This window comes from Megascapheus bottae, chromosome 1, assembly GCF_031878675.1.
Source record: "Megascapheus bottae isolate mThoBot1 chromosome 1, mThoBot2.hap1, whole genome shotgun sequence".
In the NCBI taxonomy this organism is placed as follows: Eukaryota; Metazoa; Chordata; class Mammalia; order Rodentia; family Geomyidae; genus Megascapheus; species Megascapheus bottae.
The window spans coordinates 69,244,299-69,255,498 of record NC_143509.1 but is presented as its reverse complement, the minus strand read 5'-3'; positions in this window follow the sequence as shown (position 1 = coordinate 69,255,498).

Genomic DNA, 11,200 nt, shown 5'->3' with positions numbered 1-11,200 from the left:
AGCAAGTCAATATTATGTAAAAATATCCAGAACAAAAGCCATCCATATATTTGTCCAAAAAATGTGCAGAAATTCAAAAGATCTGTGAATTGCCTCCCAATGATCCTTTAATATGGTACACAAGCTGGAGGCTCAAGAGGTAGATGCTGTAAAACAAGTTTGAAGCTCAGAGTTCAAATCCCAGTACTGCCAAAAACTAAAAAATAATTTTACAGCACAAGAAGAAATACATAATAAATGAAATTACAATGGAATTATACTATACTCACCTCTCTACTCACCTGTATCCTGGAATTATTAAATTATTCTCTTTAAGTAGTTCTACAAAGGCATTTTATTTCAACATGTCAGTTTCTGAGTATTATGCATCACAATAGGTGTCACCTCTTTCATCACTGTCTTCTTTGTGTCCCAACCCCCCCAGTCTAGGTTTCCCTTGTTAAAAACCCAGTATGATCAAGTTGGGGTTCACTATTTCTAATGGGATGGTTTTAATCATGACACCTTATTATAAAGAAATCACCTGCCTCTCAAGAATAAGTAGCTGTTTTATTTTTGTTAGCAAAGACTTAACAATTACAAAAAGGAGATGTTTCTACTGTCTTGATCATCCAATAATATACTTAAACCTCCTTGTGGCACTTTATTAAAAAAAAGGTCAGAATCCATAAATAAGGCAAGCATCTTTATGGGAGGAAAAAACTATTCATTTTGGTGGATGAGGTGGCTGCTCAAGAGATTGGAAGTTTATAGCAAAGCAGGTAATCAGTTTTCATTCCGATAACCTAGAGTGGCTGCATTACATTTCTCAAATTCTCACCAAGTGTGTTTTTACTGTGATCCGCCATTAAAGACAGAGAACCCTGTTTATTAAAGGTCTCTGGAGCTTCCCCCATGGGTGGACCTCTGGGGCCCACATGATACAGTGTCATCCTATTATTCTGCTGTATACCAAATGACCACAAGTTCTCTTTTCTTTCTATATGTCAAAACTTCAATATAGCTTAACTGAGTCCTCCACACAGGATCTCCTGATGCTAAAATCCAATTGTCCTCTGAGCTGGGATTTTCTCTGAAAGTTCTAACCAAGAATGTGATCATTTAGATTGTGGAGGAAAAATATAGACTGAGGTCCTTGTTTCGTTGCTATCAGCCAAGTGTCACACTTAGCTAGTCACTGGGTCTGAGTAGGCTGCCTGCATTCCTTGCCACAAGGCCTCTTCAACATGAATCCAACAATTAAGCACTACAACTCCTTTGATGTTTATTGCTGTCTTTGCCATCTTTAATTTTTTTAAATATTACAGAGCTTTGTACTGAGGACCTCACACTTGCTAGGAAAGTACTCTACCACTCGAGTCATGCCTCTAGCTCTTTGGGATTTATTTTTTACTTAGGCATCTAGCATTTTGGGCTAGCCACTGATTTTCATCTTCCCATCTATGCCTTTCATGGCTGGGGTTATTTGTACAGATGGGATCTTGCTGACTTTAAAACAGGATAAGTGAAGTAACTAGTGAATAGAATAGAAAATAAAGGATCAAAGCGCAAATGGAATTTGCAGGAAGGGTGAGACAGATTAATCCTGTCAGTTTGATTGGATTCGGAAGGACCAACAAGATTGTGAAAAATAGAAGTTGAGAAAGAAGGAAGCTCACTGGAGGAGACATTCTGCTTCTCTCTGTGTTCCTATCTCTGCGTCTCTCCATCTGTCTCAGAGCTTCTCTGCTCTGACACTCCCACCACAATGTGATGGACGATGGATGGCAGCCTCTGAAACCATGAGCCAGAACAAATCCTTCCACTCTATGTGATTTCTCTTAGGTATTTGTCATAGTGACAGAAAGTCTGACTAACAAGAAGAAAGGAATAGATTTGTTTTCTTCTGTTACTTCCTCTCATTTACTGACATGCTAGTGGTAAGCTGTATGTTGAGGAGTCCATAGAAGTGTGGAGCCAGCCAATCCTTTATTTCTTTCAGCTTTTATTGCGTATAGATATCAAGAAAAATTACCATTGTAAGAGCACAGCTCAAAAAAGCATTATTAACATAGCACTAGTAAAAAAAAAGTAAAAAGCCAGAACACTAGTACCAAAACTAGATATTATGTGCTGTTTTTTTTTCCCTCAAAGTCCAAGATTTGTTCACTATGTTTTTTGTTGTTGTTGTTGTTGTTGTTTTTGTTTTTTTGTGGTTTTTTTTTTTCCAGTCCTGGGCTTCGACTCAGGGCCTGAGCACTGTCCCTGGATTTTCTGAAGGCTAGGGCTCTACCACTTGAGCCACAGCACCACTTCTGGCTTTTTGCTATGTATGTGGTACAAGTTTTCGTGCATGCTAGGCAAACACTCTACCACTAGGCCAAACTCCCGGCCCCTGTTCACTATATTTTAAAGGCAACAAGAAAGTTCTGTCTTGTGTCTTAACTTCTGAAAAAAATGTGGAAAATAGCCAAGTATTCTGCTTATTATATGCTTTGGGAGCATTTGTTCCATTAAACCAATCATTTATCAGACAATAATAAAATGAACCAACAAAGGTAATGAGGAATTTAATTTCAGATATTATTTTTCCTTTATGAATCTCATAATTATTTAACTGAGAGATAATGATGCATGTAAAAAGAGATATTTTCTAGATTTATATTATCCTCCCTCTTTCCCACCCCCAAAATGCTGATTCTGAGCAAGAAAAAGGATGTTCATTGGTGTTCATTCTAGGAAAAATTATGGTTCTGTTTCCAACTCCATAATTTCAAGTCAGAAAAATATTAGAAAGAAATAGAGGAATGCAGTGGGTAAAGGAGAGGCTGCTTTCTGCCTACAAATAATGAAGGCAAAAAGAAGAACTTTTGCAGCAAGAAAATCAAAACTAAAATCTTTATAGACAAGTGTAAATAAATACTTCCTGTATGTGACTTCTCAAAATATATACAAATGTTATAATTCAATGTGACAGTTAACAGCTGAAATCAATTAAATCAATTCTGTTTACCATACCTAAACATATAAATAGAACTTAAAAGTGTGATTTTTGGAAACTACAAAGAGAGCTATGGTAAAGTTGGGACTTGTATCAGATGGACAGTCTGTTTGCCCATTTTTACTTTCATAGGCAGTTTCACTTCTCTGAGGCTCAGTTTATCTGGGAGGTGTAAATAGCAGCATTCTTCTTTACTTTGTACTGGACACACATTTCATTCATTATTCTTTAAAGTAACATGGTATAGATAGGCCAGATGTCTCCAAGACTTCTTTCTGGGCTAACCTTTTCCAACAACCCTGTGTCTGGGTGCCTACCTTTCCAAGAATGCATAAGTAGTGATACCTTATTCTGTCCAAGGTAGCTTCTCTTCTTGTCACCAAGTAGTCTTTGAGATCACATATTGAAGATGGAAGAGGACCCATATAGAAAGCTGTCTAATTAAGAACATCTGTAACTGACTATGCCCAGATGGAAAATATACACTGTTTTCTCCTTTGGTATCCTGTGTTTTGTATATATGTTTATCTGATTTGGGGAAGGGAAGAGGAATCACAAAACGGTACAAAGGTTAAGCGGATGCAACAGAGATACTCACAAGACAATATGTTGAAAATGAACTTTATAAATGGGAGGGGAAGAGGGTCGGGAGGAGGGAAAGTGGAAGAAAATGAGGGAAGGTAACAATGTTCAACAAGAAAGGTACTCAGACCGGGAGTTTGGCCTAGTGGTAGAGTGCTAGCATGCACGAAGACCGGGTTCAATTCCTTGGTACCACATACATAGAAAAAAGCTGGAAGTGGTGCTGAGGCTCAAGTGGTAGAGCTCTAGCCTTGAGAAAGTCCAAGGACAGTGGCTCAGCCCTGAGCTCAAGCCCAGGTCTAGCAAAAAAAAAAAGGTACTCATTACCTTACTCTATAACCCCTCTGTACATCACCTTTATAATAAAATAAAATATTTTTAAAAGAAAATAAATGTCTCACCTCAAAGGTGAAAACTAATAAACCATCAAGATTTAAAGATTGTTTATTACCAGAATATTAGCCTTGCAACAAAAAAATGGAAAAGTTGAAGTGGAACACAGTCATAGGAAAAACATGCAGTATGTGTCTGTAGCTTATCAGATGAACAGTGGGAATAAAAACATAGCTGTAGTAGCAAAGTATCTGCAGAGTCAGGTTGTATGGTAATCTAATAGCTGATAAAACTGTCCTCTGCTATCAAATGAAAAGCACACCACATACCTACTTAGCATGTGGATTTAGGGAAGAGGTGAGAAAGAGAGGATGATGATGATGATGGTGATGATGATGATGATGATGATGATGATGATGATGATGATGATGATGATAATTTGCCAGTACAAGGCTTTGAACTCAGAGCCTTGCTTGGCTTTTTTATTGAGACTGCTGCTCTACAATTTGAGCCACACTTCCACTTTTGATTTACTAGTTGACTGGAAATAAGAGTCTCTTGAATTTGTCTGCCTGGGTTTAACTATGATATTCAGATCTCAGCCTTTTGAGTAGCTAGAATTACATGCATGAGCCACCAATATCCAGCAATAGCTTTAATTGATTGTTCTTGACGTCTAGTGACAAGCTATTACAAGGCAAATAGGAGCTCAGGGAACATATCATCAGTTTGAAAGAAAATTAAAAGAAATATGAAAATACAGAATGTTAAGGGCTTAGTGGGTAAAAACAGTAAATCATTTTTTGTACTCCAAATCACTGTAGACTCAATTCTGAAAGAGCAATGAAGCTTAATGTCCTGTTCAGTAGAATGACTCAGACTTCCAGCAAATATTGTATCATGATTATGGTTTTCTCATTCAAGCCAAACAGCTTCAGCATTGTCACCATTAAGCTGAGTGAGTGAAAGACAGGTTGGAAAGGGGGAAAAAGGCATTCTTAAGAACTAAACTAAGGAAAAACAATTTATATTAGAAGGTGCATAGAAATGCTAAAAATGGAGACATAGGGAGATATATTTTAGAGAAATATATTGTAAGTACCAGTCACACAAAACAGAAAAATTAGATTCTTGAGACTTACAAAACTCATAGGTCAAAGGAAAAATAGCAAATGTGACTGTATCAATTACAAAGGTTTGGCATAGCACAGGAAATAACAACCAGAGTAGAGAAACAACCTAGAGAATAACAATACAAATCAAAATGACATTGAAATTCCGAATCACCCAAGTCAAAACATCAATCGTCAAAAAAAAAAAAAAAGGAACAACAAATTCTAGTAAGGCTATGGAATTTCTTGGTAGAAATGCTAATCCAGCCATTATGGAAATCAGTATGATGTTTCCTTAAATAAAAATAAAAATGGAATTGCCATAACATCCTGCTATACTACTCTTGGGTATATACTTGAAGGACTGATTGCCTACATGCAGTAGAGATAGCTATACACTTACATTTATTGCAGCACTAGTCATGATAACTAAGTTATAGACTCAACTTAGTGTTCACTAACAGATAAATGGTAAATACACACAACGGAGCAGCAGTCAAAAAGAACCTAATTATGTCCATTGGAAAAAGATAAATAAAACTGTAGATTATCATGTTAAGCAAAGAAATTCAGATTCAGACAGACAAATGTCACAGTTTTTTTTTCTCGTGCAGAATCTAGATGTTTTCTTTTTAACACAAAGGTTATGAAAGTAGAAAATGGATAGGAGACAGGAAAAAAGAAAGGGAATTAGATTATCAAAATACATTTTATGCATGTAAGAAAATGTCATAATGAAATCCATTATTCTGTTAATTTTAAAACTGTGGTGATAGTATGACTACACAAGACTAATTTACTGTATAAAATTACTGGTATAGTAGCTTTGTTTCTGTTAAGTGATTGTTTTAATCAAAATACTAAGTCATGAATTGTTTTGTGGAGATCCTGTGAAATACTTTTGCATGAGAAAGAAAAGATCTTATAAAGGGATGAAACTAAAGACAATCACAATTTCAATTCAGAAAAAAAAAATTGAACTGGCTTAGCTTGTGTGCTGGGATTGTGTTCTCCTTAGGTACCTTGGTCACTGAGCATGCTGTGGGTGGAAGGTGCTGGCCATTCACCTTGAACCTGACATTTCTCCAATAGCAATCTTCGTTCTAGAGCCCAAGATTAGACCAGCCAAGATGGTGAGGTCTGTGCCATAGTTTGAGACTCTGACCTCTCTAGTTTCTGCCTGTCCTCCCTCTCTTCACCCCCTCCCTTCTTTCCTTCCCTCTTTCTTTCCTTCCATTCTTCCTTCCTTCCTTCCTTCCTTCCTTCCTTCCTTCCTTCCTTCCTGCCTGCCTGCCTGCCTGCCTGCCTGCCTGCCTGCCTGCCTTCCTGCCTTCCTGCCTTCTCTTTCTCTGTTTTCATTTTTCCCTTTGTCTTTCTATCTCTCCCCTTTTCTCTCTTTGTCTTTTTTTCTTTCCTCCTTTTTTTTCTTTCTGGATAGATTGGGATCATCATCTGAATGCTTTTCCTGCCCATTCTATCTCTTTTTAACTTTCATAGGAATCTTCTCCCAATAAATATCAAGTACCTCTAAGTCTTGCTTTCTAGCATTCCAGAGCCAAAAGTCAAACTGAAACATTTAGAAGCAAGGCATGGTGGATCATGTCTATAATCCTAGCTACTCTGGAGGCTAAGATCAGGAGGATTATAGTTTAAAGTCAACCCATAAAAAGTTTATGAGATCGCCATCTTAACCAATAAAAAGCTGGGTGTGATGGAATATGCTTGCTATTCCAACTATTCCAGAAGTATAAATACAAAGATCACCATACAAGCTGGTCCCAGGGGGAAAGAGATACTAAACACACAAAAAAGCTCAAGTGGGAAAGTGTCTGCCTAGCAAATACAAGACCCTGAGTTCAAACTCCAGTGCCACCAAATACAAAAACTAAAAAAGTAAAACAATAGATTTTTAGAGGCCATACGCATTTAAAATAATTAGGGGCTGGGAATTTGGCCTAATGGTAGAGTACTTGCATAGCATGCACAGAGACCCAGGTTTGATTTCTTGGTAACACATACATAAAGCCTGAAGTAGTGCTGTGACTTAAGTGGTAGAGCTCTAGCCTTGAGAAAGCCCAAGGACAGTGCTCAGGCCTTGAGTTCAAGCCCTAGGACTGGCAAAATAATAATAATAATTTAAAAAAATAATAAATAGTTCCCCTATCTATACATGTAAAGATAAGCCACATTTAATCATAAGACATATATGAAGAATTTTTAAAAACACATTCAATTTCTTTTTATACTGACTACCCCAATAAAAACCCAATCAAGTTTTACTTTTTTAATATAAAATTTTGAGTTAAGGGGGGAGGGGAGGGTAATGGGGACCAAGACATGTGAAAGGGTATCAATATATGTGAATTAATGCACCTTCTATCTGGCAAATATCATGTAACCCTTTTATTAATTACAATAAAAATATAAAAAATAAAATAAAATGTCACAAGTGACATAAAGCAAAAAAAAAATTTTTTTGAGTTAACCCCCACCACCAAAATACTCTTATTTGAACTTTACTGTAACTCCTCTGTACATCACCAATAAGAGAGAGAGAGAGAGAGAGAGAGAGAGAGAGAGAGAGAGAGAGAGAGAGAGAGAGAGAGAGAGAGCGCTTTCTATTGGGTCATTCAAAATTGTTTAGGCCTGTCTTAGGGTTCCATCTTCATTGTAAGGGAGATAAAATCTGAAATGAATATGAGTCAGTAGATAGGGTAGACTTACTATTAGTTATCTATTTCTGTGCAAAAAAAACCCAAACATTACCCAAAACTCGATGGCAACACATGTTAGAACAACAGTTAGATGTTTATTATATCACAGGTCATGAATCTGTGCATGGCTAACCAGGCTCTTTATTCTTAAGGTATCTCCCAGGCTACATCCTAATAGGGGCAGAGAAATCATCTCATGCAGATAATAATTTAGCAGGTGTGAAGTATGGAATATTCTTTCCAATAACTATGATAATTACTAGTTTTATTAGTATTTACTAGTATTACTAGCATTTGATCTGGTAATTTGGGGCATTGTCCACATGAGAATTTCATGCTTTGGTGCTCTTGGATCGATGGCCACTGTAATTTTCATCTCCTAATATTCACCTCCTGCGTAATCTCCATTTTGTCCTCAATTTATTAAGTGAAATATGAAACAGAGAGAGCATATTGTTCCTATAATTATTACAAACATTCATGACCTTAATCTTCCTATTGGACTCTGTACTTTCTCAGTTTGCATGTCTTTTGTGTATTTCTTTATTTTGCTTGTTGTTATGCTGTTGGGCACTGAAACCAGAGCCTCACTCATGCTATAAAGCAAATGCCCTATCACTGAACAAAACCCTGAATCCTCAACATGTCTATGCTTTTATGAAGCAAGGCGATATGTGGGAGAAGTCAGTGAGAAGCTTAGAAATTGAAGCTACTCGTGTACGTGTCTTAGAAAAACTATCCTGTAGGCTCACCCCCGGGATGTCAGTTTTTTTAAGCCTTGTAGGCTACTTTTGCTTAGAAGTTAACTGTTGAAGCCTGGTTAAATTAAAAAAATTGCATTGAAAATGAATGGGATACTGGGGTAACCATGGTTCTTTTAGGGTTCGTTAATAAAAGTTCCATAACCAGTCATGCATGTAATTGCTGATACTGCTACCAAGGAAACTACCGCAAAAAAGTGGTAGTTCAAGACCCTGGAAATTCCCTTCTTTTGTCTAACAAAGAGATGGATAAGTAACTTTATGAACCTACATTAAATTCCATTGTTATTCTTCAGTGACCCAGTGGAATATGGAGTCAAACCAGACTCTCCATTATGCCACCCAGTATTCAGCCTGGCACAATCTGAAGCCCAACTGTATAGTTGTCAGGAAAGCCAGTAAGTTCAGGGAGAGCAAAGCTGCTGATGAAACAGCAAACAGCCACTTGATCTTGCTTTTAATTGAGTGGATATGTAAGCGGGAAGTATTACATTTCCTCTCACCTATTGAATTCTTAGCATCTTTTTTAAATTTATTTTTATTTATTTTTTTTTGCCGGTCCTGGGCTTGAGCTCAGGACCTGAGCACTGTCCTTGGACTCTCTCAAGGCTAGAGCTCTACCACTTGAGCCTCAACACCACTTTCAGCTTTTTTCTATGTATGTGGTACTGAGGAATCGAACCTGGGTCTTCGTACATGCTAGGCAAGCACTCTACCACTAGGCCAAACTCCCAGCCCGTCTTTTTTTTTTTTTTTTTTTAAGAGACATTAACAGTGGCTTGTGGCCACATACATACCTATCAGCATTCACTTTTGGGGCCATTCTTCTAGTCTTACCTTTTCCTGTCACTTTACAGAAATAGTTTCCACCACCAGGAAGGTGTTGGCTTTAGATAATTTTCAAGTGAATTGGCACTTGGATAAGTCTGGTCCCAGACATATACCACAGGTTTAGGCATTCAGAGATTGTGCCGGTGAGGCAGTGCTCTCACTGGAATCATGGACTCAACTGAGCTCATCTCTTGAGAGTCCGCGGGCAGATTTGGTTACAGCCTGCAGTACCATGATCATGTTGGCCCCGTGGATCCTTCCGACCATTCCTCTGCTCTCGACTGCTTCCTATGCGTACGGGCTGCCTGTGAGGTATGGCTTGTCTGTAGTTCACACGTCTTTCTCATGTCCCCTTGTTGGGGACCACAAGAATCTCTTCAACTCAGGAAAAGTCCAACTGAGAAATCCCAGAGAACCAGTGAAGAAGCCCCAGCCTCCACCTCTACATTATTTCCTAGGGGTCCCCAGCCTGTCTTTCTAACGGACCTTGTGCCTGGAAGGAGCCCAGTATTCCAGAAGGAATTCTGGGGCTGAAAGCTGCATGAGGACCTCTGTAGACAAATGGTGAGGGTGAATGAGATTGTATTAAATCAAAGAAATAGAGATCAAATTGGGGTAATTATATCACCCATGATCCAGACTGGATATTGCTGAAAATGAAAAAGATACATAAAAGAATGATAGTCCATATATTGAAAGTATGCATTTATTAGCCAGAAAGTAGAATTGGCTGAATTGCTTTCCTGCACAAACAAAACAATCCTAATAAAGCTTTGCAAAAGTAATATTCTTTCTTAAAGCAATATATATGCCAGGCATGGTGACACATTCCTCTCATGTCACTTATTCAGGAGGCTGAGATAAAGAGGATCGTAGGGAAGAAAATAATTCATGAGACTCATCTCATTAAAAAAAAATCTCAACAGTAACTGGGCATAATGTCAGAATTCTCTTACTCTAGCTACAGTACAAAACAGAGAGCTCATAGTCCAGACCAGGTTAGGCAAAAATAACCAGGGCAAAAAGGCCCAGAAGCTTAGATCATGCAGTAGAGCACCTGCCTAGCAAAGCCCTGAGTTCAAACTCCAGGGGCACACAGCACACACACACACACACACACACACACACACACACACACACACACAGAACAAGAAGAAATAATAAAGAAATAATAAGAATAATAAAGATAATATAGAAGTAAGCCAGACTCAAAGGAACATTGGCTCAATGGCTTCCCTCATTTGTCATAATCAGTAGAAACCTTGGGCTCTCCTAGCAGAGATTTTTAATAGAATGATGCTAAATGAAAGGACCTCCAGAATATAGAAACAAAAGCCATATAATGAGTGATTGTTGTCCTTAATGTACTATGTTATCTCTCATCTCTTTTGTTGTCCCTTGGTTATCTCATATTGTTACAGTATTTTACCTTGTTATCTGATATATTGTACATATGTGTATTTGGTTATTTGAAGTCGGATAGGGAAGGGAAGAAAACAAGACCAGGGGCGGGGGTGTGGGGAGGGAAATGGGGACCAAGACATGAGAAAGGGTATTAATGTTTGTGAAGTAATGCACCTTCTATCTGGTGAATATAATGTAACCCTTCTATTAATTATAATAAAAATATATGGAAAAATAATAAAACAGTATATATGGTTAATGAAAAATGTTGAGCTTCATATTGATTAATGGGACATTATTCTTGATACATATTATGCACTTTAATCTCTCTCTTTTTTTTTTTGCCAGTCCTGGGCTTGAGCTCAGGGCCTGAGCACTGTCCTTGGACTTTCTCAAGGCTAGAGCTCTACCACTTGAGCCTCAGCACCACTTCCAGCTTTTTCTATATATGTGGTACCAAGGAATCGAACCCGGGTCTTTGTG